Here is a 17,339-nt window from a genome sequence, read left to right on the forward strand (position 1 = left end):
CAGGTTATTGAAGATGTCAGGACAAGTGGGGAGAGCAGTAACTATCACAGATCAGTTTCAGTATCTGAGCTGTTTACAGGGGGAGGTGTAGGAGGGAGCCTCCGTGCTCCCTTCCTGGGAGGTGGTGGTGACGATGTGTTGTGAGCCCACCCTCCTACCCACCGAGACCGTGGGGATTCCATTTGTGCCAGCTCGACACAAAAGGGAGATGGCATCAGGGCCACGGCTTTTAAGTTGTGCCGGGGGGAAACGGAGCTGCCAGTGGGTTTAAAGTGAGAAATGCCCTTCACTGAACATTGCTCCTTACTCGGTCGGTGGGACGTGGATATTTCAGAATCTCCACACGAGGTGTCCCAGTCCTCTCCAGCTGGTACCAGGTTCCCCCGAACACGGCAGGGGGAGGGTGGACGTGAGGGAACGGATATCGGGCACTCCATCACTCGGCTTGACCCTTACTGTCCTATTCCAGGCTGTTTCTTCTGGAATGGGAGAAAGGGAGGGACGGAGGGAGGGAGGATGCGAGTGGGTACCTCTGCTGTTAGTGCTGGTGTAGGTGGGGGGAGATATGGTGAGGTGTCTGGAGGGAGTCAGTCCACAGTGTTGTATCCATGCAATGTTATTAGTGTGTGTGTGGTGGGGGTGAATAATGGGGAGAGAGAAAGAGAGGGAAGGTACTGCAAGCAGCAGTGAGAGTGGTCGAGCATGAATGTTGTTCTGGGTCGCTGCTGCAACAGATATACAGTGAGTGTGAGGAAGCAGAGGGAATACAGTGACCCGTATCCTAACAGAGCGGAGACGGTTATTGATGCTTGTCCTGTATTGCTAGACATTTCTTCAGACCTCAAATACTGCACTGACCTGGGTGGGGAGCTCAGACCATGCTCGGTGGGTCTGATAGTGTGACCCTTTCTTGGAAGAGAATGGTCCTCCTCTGTACTAGCCCATCTACCAGGACCTCTGTGCCCCTGTCGACAAACTGTGGTGTAATTGCCCCTTATCTGCCATGCTCGGGGTAAACTTTACAAACCAGCTCCGACATCAAAAAAGCTCAACTGGCGCTTTAAAGATGGCACCAGTGCCAGGGATCACGGAATACCCAGGGGCATCATTGCGATGGTGAGTGCCTCCAGCCATGATGGGTGGGAGAATAGGGCTGGCATTGAATGAGAGGGACACCATGGGGTTAATGAGGTGAGTTCGATAAGGTAGCACCAGGAAATTAGCTCGACCTTGTGCAGACAATCCCTCTGTCACACTCAATGAAAATGGCGCGGAGATAACTTATGATTCGATCCAGCCCAATGAGACGAAGACAATGTTGACCCCAATCCCAGTTACAACGCTGCAGCTGCTTGATCAATGCTCTCCATCACAGAGAAGGATCTCAACGTCATCTTCCCCTTGGGAAATATGGCAGGGCAGGAGACTGAGATATCAGTAGGGAACCACTTTGAGACACATAATCATAATTCTATTAGTTTCAAAATAGAGATGGAAAAGGATGAACTGGGTCTAAAAGGTAATGCTCTAAGTTGGAGAAAGGCCAATTTTGAAAATATTAGCAAGAACTTCCAAACTGGAGTGGAACAGATATTCGCAGTTACGGGGCCAGTTGAGAAGAGGGAAGCCTTCAAAAAGGAGATGTCAAAATCACAGAGACAGTCTGTCCCTGTTAGGGTGAAGGGGAAGGCTGGTTGGTGTAAGGAATGCTGGAGGACGGGAGCAATTGAGTGTCTGGTCAAAGATAAGAGGGAAGCATATGTCAGGTAGGGAGAGCAGGAGTCAAGGTTTTTTTCAGTACTCATTCACGGGTTGATGGTATCACTGGTTGGACCTGCATTCATTACCCATTACTAATTGCCCAGCGGGCAGTTACGAGTCACATTTCAACTCTCCCTCCCACTCTGCCGAGGACATGGAGGTCCTGGGCCTCTTGCACCGCCGCTCCCTCACCACCAGACGCCTGGAGGAAGAACGCCTCATCTTCCGCCTCGGAACACTTCAACCCCAGGGCATCAATGAGGACTTCAACAGTTTCCTCATTTCCCCTTCCCCCACCTCACCCTAGTGCCAAACTTCCAGCTCAGCACTGTCCCCATGACTTGTCCTGACTTGTCCTACCTGCCTGCCTTCTTTTCCACCTATCCACTCTACCCTTCCCCCGCCCCCGACCTATCACCTTCATCCCCTCCCCCACTCACCTATTGTACTCTATGCTACTTTCTCCCCACCTCCCCTCTCCTCTAGCTTATCTCTCCACCCTTCAGGCTCTCTGCCTTTATTCCTGATGAATGGTTTTTGCCCGAAACGTCGATTTTGCTGCTCCTCGGATGCTGCCTGAACTGCTGTGCTTTTCCAGCACCACTAATCCAGTTACGAGTCACACACATTGTTGTCGGTCTGGAGTCACATGTAACCCAGGCCTGGTAAGGAGGCAGTTTGCTTCCTTCAAGGTCATCAGCGAACCTGATGGGTTTTCCAAAAATCGAAAATTGATTCATCATCGTCAATTGGCTCTTAATTCCAGATTTGAAGTGACGGCCGAGAAGGGTCTAAAGCCAGTAGGAGTATACATAAGAAGGAAATCCAGAGGCCATAAAAGGGACATGAGATAGCTCTGGCAAATAGGCTTAAGGAGAATCCAAAGGGACTCTACACATACATTAAGGACAAAAGAATAACTCATGAGAGTTTCGGCCACTTAAAGATCAGCAAGGTTGCCGATGTACAAAACCGCAGGAGGTGGAGGCGATAGTAAACAAGCATCGTGCGTCAGTATTGGCTGGGCAGAAAGATATGCAAGCTAAAGAACTTTGGAAATAAACCGTGACATGTTGAAAAGTGCCTGTATTACAGAGAAGGAGATGCTGGAGTTCGTAAACCCGTAAAGGTGGGAAAATCTTCAGCACCTGATCAGATGGACCCGAGAACTCTGTGAGAAGCGAGTGAAGTGATTGCTGGGCCCCTTGCTGAGATATATGTATCGTCAATTGTCACAGATGAGGTACCGGAAGATAGGAGGCTTGTGAACTTGGTGTGATTATTGACAACGTTTAAGAAGGATGGTAAGGAAAAGCTAGTGAGCCTGACTTCAGTGGAGGGCAAGTTGTTGTTAAGGATTATGAGGCACAAGATTTGCATGGATTTTGAAAAGCAAGGACTGATAAGTGATAGGCCACATGGATCGAAGCATGGAAAGTTGTGTCTCACTAAATTGACTGAGTATGTTTGAAGAAGTGACTATGAGGATTCATTGAGGCAGAGGTGTATATTGTTGGTATGGACTTCAGTAAGGTATTTGCCAACTTCCTGCATGGTAGATTGGTTGACAAGTTTAGTTCATATGAAATGCAGGGAGAACTAGCCATATGTATACAGAATTAGCCCGAAGGCAGGAGACAGAGGGTGGTGGTGAAGGACTGTTTTTCGAAAAGGAGGGTTGTTACCATTGGTGTGCTACAAGGGTTAGTGCTGGCTCCACTGCTTTTCACTATTCACATAAATCATTTGGATGTGATCATTGCAGCAATAGTTGCTAAGTTTACAGATGAAACCCAAAATGATGGTGTAGTGGACAGAAAAGAAGGTTTACCTCAGAGTACAAGGGAATCTTGATCAGATGGGCAGATGGGCTGACAATTGGCAGGTGTTTTTTTAATCTAGACAAATGGGAGGTGCTGCAGTTTGGAAATGCAATTCAGGGTAGGACATGTACACTTCATGCTAACGTCCTGGGGAGTGTTGCTGAACAAAGAGACTTTGGAATGCAGGTTCATAGTTTCTTGAAAGTAGAGTCGCAATTCGGTAGGATAGTGAAGAAGGCATTTGGTATGCTTGCCTTTATTGGCCAGTGCTTTGACTATATGAATTGGGTGGTCATGTTGCTGCTGTACAGCACATTACTTTGGCCACTTTTGGAGTACTGCATTCAATTCTGGTCTCCTTCCTTTTGGAAATAAATTGTGAAACTTGAAGGGAGTCAGAAAAGATTTACAAGGATGTTGCCAGGATTGGAGCTATAGGGAGAGTGCGAGTAGATTGGGTTCTCACAAACTTTGATGATTGGGTTATTTTATTCCTGTTGCATGAGGAGCATGTAAAGTATGCATTGCAAAGGTCTTTTTCCCCAACACTAGAGGGCATGGATTTCCAATGAGAGGGAAAAGATTTAAAAATGACCTAAGGAGCAACTTTTTTTCCCACAGAGGGTGGTGCATGTGTGGAATGAGCTGCCAGGGGAGGTGGTGGAGGATTTTTACAATTATAACGTCTAAATGATATTTGGATGGGTATGTGAAGAGGAAGGGTTTACATCGACATTGGCCAAATGTGATTAGTTTAATTTGGGATATCCCATCAGCCATGACGAGTTAGACTGTAGCGTCTTATTCTGTGCTGTACATCTCCGAGACTCTGACTCTATCTGACCTTGCACCAATATCGTATTAATTCATCATTCCCGGACATGCTAACCTATGTTGCTAGATATGATCGAAATGTCTTCATTACAGCATTCTGAAACCTGCAAACACATCCTTCCATAACACTGACTCAGAGTCTCTCTCCCTCTGTCTATTTCCCAAATCCCTCCCATTTGTTGGTGTTTGAACTGCTTCCCCGCCATCTAGTTTTAAGTGTCCAGTTTCAATGTGAATCACTGTCCTATATCTTCTCCTGTCCTTGAATGTTGCTCACTCAAGAGCATCAGCTTCCAACACGAAGAAGCTTAGAAACAGTGTTCAAAAAAGCAATGCTTTCGTTTTCTTTGACTTCCCAGTGTCCTGCCCTGTGCTCCATGTTGTATAATGGGGTTTTAACAGTTTCGAGGCACACCTTTGTAACTTGCTGTGTGCCTATTCATTGAACGCCTGTGTTAATCACTCTCTGCTCCTCATGTGCTCAGTAACATGAGGAATCCTCATAACTGTTAGTAATTCAGACGAGGCTTCTCATTTGCCTTTGACTGACATTTGACTTAACTCTAGATTAGATTAGATTATTTACAATGTGGAAATAGGCCCTTCTGCCCAACAAGTCCACACCGCCCCGCCGAAGCGCAACCCACCCATACCCCTACATCTACCCCTTACCTAACACGACGGGCAATTTAGCATGGCCAATTCACCTGACCTGCACATCTTTGGAGTGTGGGAGGAAACCGGAGCACCCGGAGGAAACCCACGCAGACACGGGGAGAATGTGCAAACTCCACACAGAGAGTCACCTGAGGCGGGAATTGAACCCGAGTCTCTGGTGCTGTGAGGCAGCAGTGCTAACCACAGTGCCACCGTGCCGCCCACTAGAATCTAGTTTTTGTACGTTCGTGGAAATGCTGGGGATGGTTTCCTGGAGGCTGTGTTTTAAGCTGCTGTGGAAATTAAGGAAGACTGGAGGCTTTGGTGATCCAACTCGGAATGAAACATGGTGACTGTAGTTACAGTATCTGGATCTGCAACATGACCGACAAATGGAGCAGAGGCTGCAGAGAGGGGAATCTCTGTAAAATGGAATGAGGGAATTACAATCAGATCATCCATGGTTTTGAAGAATGTTGGAGCAGGATTGAATGGCTCGTTCATGCAACTTAATCAGATATTTCTGTTAGTACCAAGCCAATTCCTTTTCTCTCCCAGTGTTTCACAGTGGTGGGTAGTGAGTCACCACCTCCTGTTCCTGGGAAACAGAAATCTTGGCCACACTAGCCTCCAGATTTCCCTGTATCATAGTCTAAAGCAGTTGAGTGACTGCCTCCTGTTCCTCTGTCCCAGGCTCGAGCAGTTGAGTGACCATCTCCTGTTTCTCCCTGTTCCTGAGCAGCAGTTTCAATGCTCTGAATGATGTCACAAGGTTAAGAAAGGACTTGATAACAGGGAATTTCTAACTTGGAGCAGCATTACGCAAAGGTATCTAGAAACATCTCCACCAAACATTTTATGCAGCTCGCCTATTATTTTATTCCTGTCTCCTTTTATAAACAGGGTTCCGACAATACTCACATATAAAAGGAAGACAGATGAAATAGATTGAAAGATTTATGGTCTATCCCTCAGCAACTCTCATTCATTCCATCCAAACCTAGTAAATGTTCCCTTTTATTGTGTTATGTAAAATGATGTAAGGAACTGGTTAACTGAACCTTTTTGTTTGGTGAGTGTGACGAATGTCAGTCTCCCTGGATTCTAATTATCCCAGTGGAGAGTTGCCATCTTTTAATGACAAAAGGGCTCGATTCAATACGTTATCCCATAGTATGGGAGGGAGCACCACCGATAGCACTAACAGGTATCGGCTGCTCCAGAGAGAGGGAGAGATCAGAAACTGAGAACATTCGACTGGACAGTTCCAACAATGGATCAGAATCTGAGAACGTTATACTGGAATGTTACAACAATGGATCAGAATCTGGAAACAATAGACTGGAATGTTCCAACAATGGACAGGAGGTTATCCTATTATGTTTGGATTTTTTCTACATATTATTGGTGGCCGTTAACAGCGCGGATCAAATATGCACTTTACATTATTCAATATTTTTATTATCCTATCCTGGCTATTGTTGGTGTCCCTGGTAAGTTTCACTGTCGATATATTATTTTCATTAACCATGTGCGACTGTATTAATGTTCTTTTCATTTACTCTCCTCTGTAAGTATTCACGCTCCAAACCAGAACAAACAACAGTGAACTTGTTCATTCTTTCTCTCCTTCTTAATGTCTAGCACTGGGCCTTGTTGATTGACCTACTCACTTTCAGGTATGAACCAGGATTCATTGCATCACTGCCCTTGATATTTAAATATTGAGAGCTTGGAGGTCACTGTCTTCTGTTCTGGATGCAAACTCCATTTCCTTCCACTGACTCCATCTCATCCCTGGCCAATAACTGAGGCTGAAACAGACCAGTCACAACTACGGTGATCCCTTTGGCCACAAGCTGATTACTGACACCATATCCTGACCATTCCTAATTTTAACTATTGACATCTGCAGATACTTCACTGGTTCATCCCATCTGCTGTTTGAACCTTCAGCTATGATACACAATCTTAATAAAGCCAGTAATCTGCTGCTGCTTAACCAAATCTGAGTTGGTATTCCAGGGCTTGTATCTAAAGGCAAACCAAAATCCCACCAATCCTGTACGGATTGCTTTATATTGTTGTTGGGTCTGGCAATGCCTTTACTTTAATATTCAAAAGCACGTCGTCACCTCTGTCTATGACACGGTCCTCAGTCTCCCTCTGTTAATGACACAAAGCCCTGTCAGTTGTTCACATTTAAACAGATTTCCTCTATGTCTATTCTCTCTCAAATAATACTTTTCATATCTACTACCACCAACACACACACACACACACACATACACGCATACACACTCACACGCACACACACTCACACACACACAATCTCTTGCCTGGGCTACAAATTTTCCCGTGCAAGACGTTTTTGCAGTGCACGTATATTAGCAATCTACTGGCAAAGGTTTGCAATGGTCCCCATGCTGGGCAGGTAGTCCCGTTTATAGAGTAGTCCACGAGCATGGTGTGCATAGCTCTCCATTCTGGCTGGTCCCTTGTCCCAGTTTATGGTGTCTGGGATGGTTCTGTGAGGCAGATTCATAATTTGATGTAACTAACCATTTCAAGTGATCTGGCAATAATTTTATTGAATGCTCTCATTTATGTGATTGGACACACCATTGTCTCACTTCTCCAGTTACTCCCACTCCCGTCTCCTTATCAATATTTTCACAACATGTTATCAGTTAATTAATTCTATGTGTTTCTGTACCTTTCCCAGATTTTGTTTTTTGGCTTCCGAGTGTATCGAGTGCTGGCATTGTGAAGCTCAGAAAAAATGCAATGGTATGTGGCGGGCTGTTGCTCCATGTTGGAAAGGGGGTCCAGGAGCTTTGAGACACGTCTTTGAAACTTGGTCTGTGCCTGACCTCTGATGGCCTGTGTTTGTCCCTCTCAGATGATTGTGCGGGCCATAACATAAGGAAACCCCGAGAGTATTATTGTCAAGGCACAGGTCTCTAACTTGAAGAGGATGGGGTTCTGACTGACTCCTGTTATGGAAAGATTAGTGGAGGTGATGGGAATGGTTTGCTAGAGGTTGTGCTGTGAGCTGCAAAATACATTCAGGGAGACCTGAGGATTTGGTGAACCAACTCTGGATGGAGCATAGAGACTGTAGTTACAGCATCTGGGTCTGTAACATGAAAAAGAAATGGAAAAGAGGCTGCAGAGACGGGAAGCTCTGAAACCACACAGTGTGTGTGGGGAAAGGGATCTGCCAAATCTGCCCGTGTTTTAACAAGGAGACACACATCATTTCCCTCTCCCCTTTAAATACACCCATGCAAATTCACCCGCTCCTCCCCGCAAACAAACACACTCCCCCTTGCTCACATGTGCACACACTTCCCCTCTCTCTCACACATGCATACCCTCTCTCTCCCTCCCAAAAACACACATACTCCCCTTCACTGTCTCACAAACACACTCTGTCTCCCTCCCTTCCACAGACACTGCACCTTGTTTTCAAACACCCATGCACGTGTATGCAAACACACACACACATCTAATCTGTAAGATGAATTTTCATTTGCCAGTTTGTATTTCCAGATGCATTATATTTTTTCAAAAATATTTACAATTTGTAGAGTCAGTCAATGAGATATTTTATGAGCTCCCATTTTGGAAATAAACCCAAACTACTTCCAGGTGAAGACGCATACAGACTCCAAACAAGATCGCTTGCCTAAAATACGTTGTCTGACTGGTGGGATCACCTCCTTTATATCAATAATACCTAAAGGTATCTCCAGGCAGGACTTGAAAGGAACTCTTGGATTTGCATATTCACCAATCAATACCTGCATCTCTATTCTCAGCAATTAAAGATTTAGCAGCCATCTTAGATGTGTTCAATTCATGTGCATGTGTTGGACAACCATTTCATCTTTTCCTTATAAATTTTGTGCCTAAGGTCTTTTCACTCTAACACCTGACGAAGGAGCAGGGCAATGAAAGCTTGTGTTTTCAAATTAACCCGTCAGACTATAAATTGTTGCCATGTAATGATTGACCTTACTCAACCCAGTCCAAAGCTAGCACCTCCATATCATGGTTTTTATTGGTTAGCCAATTTTCTCTCCAAGCAAATAAATTGTTCTAACCCCATGTGCTCTTGTCTTGCATATTAATCTTTAGTCAAGCATATTATGCATTGCCTTGTTGAAGTCCAGATATAATACATCTTTCAGATCCCCGTTATTCAACTTGTTTGTCTTACTTTTTTAAAAAATAGAAAATCATTCAAATATGATTTATCCTTAATAAAATCATGTTGCCTTTAATGGATTGTGGTTTGACTTTCAAAGTCTCCTGTTGTTCATTCCTTAATAACAGATTCGACCAATTTGTCTTCAGTCCCAATCGTTTGCTCATACCTTTCCATTCCCGAGTGAAGTTGGTTATTCTAAGTTCATCCGTTTCCATAACCTCGACAGTCCATTTCAGTTCCCGTGAAATAGGCACGAGGCTGTAAAAGATCTGCTCCAATTGCTGTGTAAGGGGCATGGGTGGCTGATTGGACTCATTCTGTTCCTGCATTACACACACGATGGGCTGAATGTCCTCCTGATGTTCCAACACTATAGTCCCGATGGCTAGCATGTCCTGCACCTATTCCTGACCAAGCCGCCCAAGATCTCAATGTCCCTCCTCCTGTTGCTTAATGACAAGTTTGGGGGCTTATGGAATCTCACTACTGTTTTGCCATATTTCGAGTATTGAATTGTGCAGGCAAGTTGTGTTGCCCACAGTGGTAGCTCAGTGGTTAGCACTGCTGCCTCCCAGCACCAGAGATCTGGGTTCAGTTTCAGTCTGGGGTCACTGTTTTTGTGGAGTTTGCACATTCTTCCTGTGCCTGCAAACAATAGCACAGGCTACATAAATCTCTAATTCATTATAAATAAATATTGTAATGAATTAGTAGTGTAAATGTCACACTTTAACACTACAGTCACTGACTACAGCCCTGCATCTTTCACCAAGATCTTCACCAGAAAGCACGCAAGCTGACTGACCACGTGATGCCGATGCGGAATTCCAGTTCTCTCCAAGATATTCCCCACCCAGTTTGAAATTAATTTCCTTCTAAATGTAGACTACAAATCCCACATTCAGGCTCAGTTTCAAGGCTTGCAGAGCGGATTATATTCCTGCTTTAGCTGAACACACTGAGGGTGCATTTGGCAGACAGAGGGATCCTGAGGCTGGGATTTGCTTTTCAGCTGGTGCCAGAGACGGTCTCCCATAACAGTGAACGGGAGCTCGCTTTATAAAGAAAGGGGCACAATTCACTAATTGTGTTGCAGCGAATTTGCGTTTAATAAACACGCCTCATTGAATAACTGCCTGTATATTGAATGGAGGATCAAAATTGATGGAGCAAAGCGAATACAGTAGTTCCCATTTTACATGTTATGATGTTTAAATGTACTAGCGGATATGAACACTGTGTGGGGAAAACTGAATTGAAGAGATTTTCACCATGAACTAGAATGGAGGATGCTCAGTGTATTGAATGACCTACTCCATTCCCGATGTTTCTGTGCAGTCTGTGGGAAAGCTCTGTAAATGTTACCACCTGCTCTCAGATGTTAGGAAGCAGATCTCTGCAGAGTCAATACGGTAGTATTTGCCGTTCCAATAGTGAGGGTGGAGTCGGGTGATCTGTTTTATCCTTTAAGACCCCAGAACAGTTTGAGACAATAGAGTGTCTTGCTTGGCTGTTTCAGAGACCATTGAAGAGTTTGTCACATGTCTGTGTGTCTGGAGTCACTTTTAGGCCAGACCAGGAAAGCACGGGAGATTCACTTCCTGAAAGGACATTGAGGAAGGAAATTGGTGGTTACAATCGACATTGGCTTCAAGGTCACTGTTAATGACTCCAGGATTTACATCTCGATATTATATTAATTATAACGTCCACCAGCTGCAAGAGCATTAGCCTGGTCTCGATTAGTAATCCAGTGACTTTTCCACAACAGCACCATGTCCACATGGGAACCTATCTGAAAGCACACTGAGCTGGTTATTTCTGTGCTGCTTGACAGCTCTGTCAAAAAGAACTCCCACCAACGTGACTATCGCGACGGGGCCAAGGGCGTGGTAAATGGTCAGACAGTAGTTATTCCCTTGTTATAGGATTGGACATAGCTGAGTAAATTTCCACATTGCCAGGGAGATGTCAGGGTAGGAGCTGGAATGAAACAGCTTCCCCAGGGACACGGCTTGTTGTACAGCACAAGTGTTCAGTCCCATTGCAGGAATGGTGTCAGGGCCAAATGCCTTTGTCGTATCCACTGTGTTCAGCTGTTTCTCCATGTCACATACAGCAAATCAGATTGCTTAAAGACTGAGATCTGTGATTCTGCGGGCAGCATGGCGAGGGTGAGGTGGATCATCAACTCAACATTCTGGCTGAGGACGGTGCAGATAATACAACCATGTCTTTTACACTGACGTACAGGGCTGTCCCGTGATATAGGATGGCGATATTTAAGGAGTCCTCTCCTCCAGTGAGTTGTTTAATAGCCCATCGACATTTATGTCTGGATGTGGCAGCACTGCAGAACTTCGATATGATCTGTTAGCCTTGGGATCATTTTGCCCTCTGTATCAGATGTTAGTCCTGCTGCTTCGAATGTAACCAGTCAAGTGCAGTAGCTTTAATGGGTTGTCATCAGGTTTAGTTACACATGGTTCCGACCATATCATGTTCACCTGCACTCATCACTGAATCATAGATCAGCTTGATGGTAATGGTAGGCTGAGGGATTATCCTGGGGAAAATGTTACAGATTATAGTTGAATACAATTCTGCTGCTGCTGTGATTCTATCGCACCACATGAATGCCCAGTTTGAGCTTCAATATGTTCAATTCAATTCTCCTGACTGTTCCCCAGTTCACACCAAGACCCATGCATCCATCAGTCTTGTACTAGTGTCTTAGCCTGGTTTCTGATGTGGTAACACTTCCATTTTCCTATTCTCATTGTGCTGAGGGTCTCTCCCTGGTGTCACGCCTCCAATTTGTTACTTTACTCAAACCCCTTATCATATGCATCTGAATCTTTTCCATTCCCCCAATGCCATCTTCTGTGTTTGATGTGAATGTGTTCCCCTCTGTTTCTCTCCCTGACCAAGATTAAGAGCTCTGCAGTGTCAGATATGACAGCCTTATGCAGTTTCAGATCAATGAATTTGTGCACCTTGCGTTATCGGTCACTTCCCAGTGCATTCCGTGTTAGGCAAAGCGTTTGAGCAGCTTTAACACACGTCTATGGAACTTGTTCAAAACCAGAAATTGCTGACGAAACTCAGCAGGTCTGGCAGCATCTTGTGGAGTGAAAGCAGAGTTAATCTTTCAGGACCAGTGACTCTTCTACAAAGCTCCCATTTTCTCCACCAATTTATGCATTTTCATTTCCAGTATCCATAGTAATCTGTTTTACTGAAAACTTGTTCTGAGCTTAGTCATTTCTAGAGAAACTCAACAGGAATGGCATCATCTGCAGAGACAGAGAAACAGAGTTAGCGTTTCAAGTCCAGTATGACACTTCTTCAGAACTGAAACGAATTAGAAAATGAGCTTTATAATCCCTTGACAGATGTGGGGAGTGGGTTGACAGGTAAAAGAGGGCGTGGCAAAAGATAAACATGCTTTTAGTAGTGAAGAACGAGAAGATCATGTGAAATAGCTTTAAATTAAGATGTGAATGGGGAAAAGATGTTCTCTCTATTGAGTGAACGATAAAGAAGATACAACCACACAAGGTCATAGGGAGGACAGGAGGGAGATTGTACGGAAATTGGGGAACAGTTATAATGGGGTCAGACTGTGAAATTGTGAAATTGTGCATTAACTTCTAAAGGCTGTAACGTACGAAAGTGTAAAGTGCGTTGTTACTCGAGATTGGGTTGTGCTGCCTTGGAACATTGCAGCAGCCCAGGGCTGAAATGCTAGCATGAGAGCAAGGTAAGTTATTGAAATGGGAAGCAATGAGAAGGTCAGGGTTATTTCTACAGAAAGAGTGGGTGTGTTTCTCAAAGCAGTCTCTGTTTGGTCTCGCCAATATAAAGAGACTGCATTATGAGCAGCAATGACGGGAGATCAGATTGAAAGGTTACAAGTGAAATGCTGCTTCACCTGGAAGCTATGTTTTGGGCCTTGGACATTGAGGAGGGAAGAGATGAATTGACAAGTGTTGCAGCTTCTGTAATTGCATGGGATGGTGCGATGGGGGAGTGGGGAAACGTTCGGGGTGATGGACGGTGACACAGAGGGAACGGTCACTGTGAAATACTGACAGTGGGCGGGAGGGGAAGATGTGTTTGATGATGCTGTCCTGCTGGAGACGATGGAAATGGCGTTAGATGAATATGTGAATGTGGATTCTCGCGCAGGAGGAAGTGTGGACAAGGAGGAATCTATCATTGTTCTGGGGTGGAGGGGACAGATTGAGGGCAACACCGTGGAAGATGGGACAGTCATAGCTGAAGGCCCTGTCCACCAGAGTTCGGGGATTTCTGGTTTGATGGAAAAGGAGGTCACATTAGACGCAGCTCACAGGAATGTGGCATTGTCAAACAGAAACAACAGAGATGTAGAAACTTGGAGAATGGAGTCAGCCTCCGCTGATCTTGTGTTCAGCCACAGGCAGAAGATCCCCCTGAATGATTGAAAAGAACCAGGCATCTAATTTGAGGATTTCTGCCTCACGTCTGGTCTGAAGCGGAATGTGAAAACATACCCAGAGGAAGACAGTGAGTATACGTGAGCAGAAATTCAAACAGTTATCCCAAACCGCTCAGTAATTTTTGTTTCTGTTCAAAAAGAAGAACTCGATAAGAAGATGAAACACCCATGGTTGACAAAGGCTCTCAAGGGTATAACTGATGAGCATTAGTGGAGGGCCAGATTTAGGATGTTTATTGCAGGGATCAGAAGCAGATGCTTGGCATGAATTTCAGCTGTGCTTCCTGAATTCCACACAGAAACTACTGCCATTGCTGCTCCATCCTCTTCCCTGCTCGTGTCCCCTTTGTGATTCCAGGTTCTCCCTCTCAAATTACAGAGTACATTCTCTTACATTATGGTCCCTCCCCACTTCACCTGAAACTCTAATCAAGTCTACCTACTCTGCAGTAGCATCAAGCTGCGTTTAGTGCTGCTACTTTGCCTTTGGTTTCAGTGTGGCTCGGCCTCTCCATTCATGCTGTTTTCCACCTCCCACACGTCTCACTCTGGAAAGTTTACTTCTTTGAGTAAACCTTATTGAAAACACCTATCCCCCTTTGCACTGAATTCACCTTGCAATCCAAATTTCAAAAGGTATAATCAGGCTTCATCTCACTCTGCTAAAGGCAACTGCACGCTGACCGTGTGGTACAAGAAGTCCCCTTCTTATATGGTTCAGGCCTGTGATGCGCTTTCACTGTAGAGATCATCACCCCATTTGGACAAAGTAATTCAGGTGTTTGACCACTTATTGGTACTCGTAACAGTTTCCTGCTGCCTTAGTATTATAACATGGAGAAAAACAAATCACAGTATGAAGCTTGGGCTGAATGTTATTTACCTGTCATTTGAATACTGTTTCAAATTTGCAGTGCTTTATCTGTAAATGCTTGTTCATAAAGTTAGTGTCAGATAACGTGTAGGAGGTTGAGGGGTGACATTGTAGAGGTTTATAAACTCATGAAAGGTATGAATAGAGTGAATAGCCAAGGTCTTTTCCGGGAACGGGGGAGTTCAACCATAGAAGGCATGGGTTTAAGATGAAAGAGGGAAGATTTGAAATGGACGAATGATCAATGTTTTCACACAGAGGGTGATGTGTGTATATGGAATGAGCTGTCAGAGGAAGAGTGGGAGATGCAAGTTCAGCAACAACATTTAAAACTCAGTAGGACAAACATATGTATGGGAAAAGTTTAGAGGCATATGGACAAAATGCAATCAGATGAGACTACTTTCGTTTGGAAAACCTGGCCAGCATGGACAAGTTGGACCAAAGGGTCTGTTTGTGCGCGATATAACTGTAAAAATCTAGAAAGCGAGGAAAAGGAGAGAAAAGACATGATGTAGTAAATTGGCAAGAAATACAAAAACAAGCAGCAAGAACTTTTCCGAGCATATAAAAAAAGTTCAAGATGAGTGTTATCTTAGGTGTAATTAATTAGGAAAGGATACTGAGGATAATTGGAGAATGTAACTGAAGCATTGGCTACAAGGAGCAGACAAATAATTTACACCCATGTTTTGCATCATTCCTCACAGGGGAAGGTACAGTAAGTTTTTCAATGATGTAAACAAAATGGCAATATGAGGGAAGTTCTTGAACCTTCTCTAACAAAAGGAACAAGGATTTTTCTAACAGGTAAGAGTAAGAGTAGACAGGCCAGCAGTAATTCACAGCTGGTTTTAAAAGAAGTGGTCACAGTCTTGGGGTCATGGCGCCCTCTCTATCAGATGTTAGTTCTGATGTTTGTTAATGTAAACAGTCAGTGCGGTAGCTTGAATGGGTTGTCATCAGGTTTAGGTACAGACGGTTCTGACCGTGGCATGTTCACCCACACTCATCACTGAAGCCGAGATCGGCTTCATGTTCATGGTAGACTGAGAGATTATATTGTGGTTGAATATAATTCTACTGCTGCTGCTGCTACGACAGCTGCTGTGATTTACAGCATCACATGAATGCACAGTTTGAGCTGCAATATCTGCAATACAATTCTGCTGCCTGTCCTCATTCGCACGGGGTCCCGGTCACCATTCTCCCCCGTACACAGTGCCCTATCCCGCTTTCTGATGTGGGAAAATTTTCTTTTTTAAAAATTCTCGTCCTGTTTGGGTATCTTCATGATGCCATGCCTCCAATTTGTCGCATTCCTCAAAAGCATTTAACGTTTTCACCTGAATCTCTTCCCCTCCGGTAATGCCATCTTCTGTTTAAAGCGACTGTGTTTCCCTGTTTGACCATGATTAAGAGCTCTGTAGTGTTGGTGATGACAGCCTGATGTGGTTTCAGAACAAATTAATTTGTATGCCTTGCATTATCATTCACTTCCCGGTGTATGGTGCTCCATGTTGGACAGGGCGTGTGAGCAGCTTTGACACACATGTTTGAAACTTGTTCAAAACCAGAAATTGCTGAAGACACTGACAAGTCTGACAGCATCTGTGGAGTGAAAGCAGAGTTAATCTTTCGTGTTCTGTGACTGTTCCTCAAAGCATCCAGTAAGTCCAACAATTTTTGTTTTTGTTTCAGATTTCCTGTATCCAATGATCTTTGCTATATTGAAAATGTATTCTGTAACTTTTCATTTTTGAAGGAACGCAGGGGTCTGGAACATCTCAGAGACATAGAAACAATGTTAATGTTTCAAGTCCAGTGTAAATCTTCTTCAGACATGTAAAGGATTGAAAAGTGAGCGTTTTAGTATCTTGGCAGAGGTGGGAAAGACTGTTTGGAGGCCCAGTGTGAAAGACAAATGGGCTTTAAATTATGGTGAAAGAGACACACATATATAATGGGTGTAAATAAATGTATAAATATTAGAAATTGGTTTTCTCTGTTGAATGGAACAAAACAAGACACTAACTTAGGGAGCCCAGGAGGGAGAGTGTACGGAAAATGGAGAACAGCCATAGTGGGTTCAGGCTGTGAATTTATGGAATTGAATATTAACTCCTACAGACTGTAACGTACCAAAGTGTAAAGTGAGGTGTTACTCGAGCTTGGGTTGCACTTCACTGGAACATTGCAGCAACCTGCATTTTCTTAGATTCACTACAGTGTGGAAACAGGCCCTTCAGCCCAACAGGTTTATACTGACCCTCCAAAGAGTATGCAAACCAATCCCATTCTCTACCCTAAAACTGTACATAGACCCTTGACTATTGCACCTAATATTAACATCCCTGAACACAATCGGTAATTCAGTATGGTCAGTTCACCTAACCTGCACAACTTTGAACTGTGGCAGGAAACTAGAACACCCAGAGCAAATCGAACCCAGTTCCCTGATGTTGTGAGGCAGCAGTGCAAACTACTGAGACACCGTGCCATCCAGGACCGAAATATTATAAGGCCACAACTCTATACGAGCAGAAATGAAGCCATTCGGACCATCAAGTCTGCTCCGCCATTCGATCACGAATGATAGATTTTCAACCCCATTTCCCTCTTCCTGTCAGTTATTTTTGATCCCCTTGTCAAGCAAGATCTTATTTGAGTTTGTTTTAAGTATACTAAATA

Source organism: Chiloscyllium punctatum, chromosome 52, assembly GCF_047496795.1.
Source record: "Chiloscyllium punctatum isolate Juve2018m chromosome 52, sChiPun1.3, whole genome shotgun sequence".
Classification (NCBI taxonomy): Eukaryota; Metazoa; Chordata; class Chondrichthyes; order Orectolobiformes; family Hemiscylliidae; genus Chiloscyllium; species Chiloscyllium punctatum.